The sequence below is a fragment of the Geospiza fortis genome, unplaced genomic scaffold, assembly GCF_000277835.1.
Source record: "Geospiza fortis unplaced genomic scaffold, GeoFor_1.0 scaffold85, whole genome shotgun sequence".
NCBI classification, from domain to species: Eukaryota; Metazoa; Chordata; class Aves; order Passeriformes; family Thraupidae; genus Geospiza; species Geospiza fortis.
Window position 1 is genome coordinate 361,056 of NW_005054358.1, and position 842 is coordinate 361,897.

Consider the following 842-nt stretch of genomic DNA (forward strand, 5'->3'; position numbering starts at 1 on the left):
CCCATCATCCCCATCCATCTCCGCTCCCCCGCCCGGCTCCCTAACCCCGGTTCCCACCCCGGTTCCCGGCCCCGCCCCCACCCCTCGCAGCGCCCCCTCTTCCCCCGGGACCTCCGGGCAGGGTCGGGGGCCCCCGGTGCCATCCTTCAGGGGTTTCCCCGCTCCATGGGTGTGAATGTCCGCGGGGGCACCCGGGCTCAGCCCCGCACCCTGTACAGAGACCTCACGGCACCCGCAGGCACGGGGGCCTTGCGCCAGCAGCTGCCCAGCGTGGGCAGCCCCCCGGGCCTGTCCTGCCTGACCTTGCCCCACCACCGCGGCCCTGCGCGGCCGGGGCCGACTGGGCAGCGAAATCCCCTGCTAAGCTCCTCCATGGAACGGCCTCGTTTTCCCAGAGTCTCCGGGGCTCTCACTGCCTGTGGTGGCTAGAATCCACAGGGATGCTCAGGGATGGAGATGGACGGAGGAGGCACAGAACAACTCCTGGCACACTCAGGCCCCAGCATCTGGAGATGCACAGCACGGCCCCATGATCACAGCTGGCCTCAGTTTCCCCCCATCATCTCCTTGAGCTGCCCTCCACTGCCCACAGCCCCAGGGGCAGCCCCAGCACCTGTGGGTGCCCTGGCAAGGGGCCATGGCCATGGCCCTGGGACCCACCAGTACCTGCCATGGCTCCAAGCCCCGATCCAAGGCTGATGCTCTCCATGTGTTTCTGCATGGCAGGTGCACCCCAGGATTTGCTTGTTTCAAAATCCCTGTAGCCAAGACCCTTTCCTTCTTCCACTCCAGCTCCAGGAACGGACTTCCACTGTCTCTGGTGCCTGCAGCAGGCAGAGCAG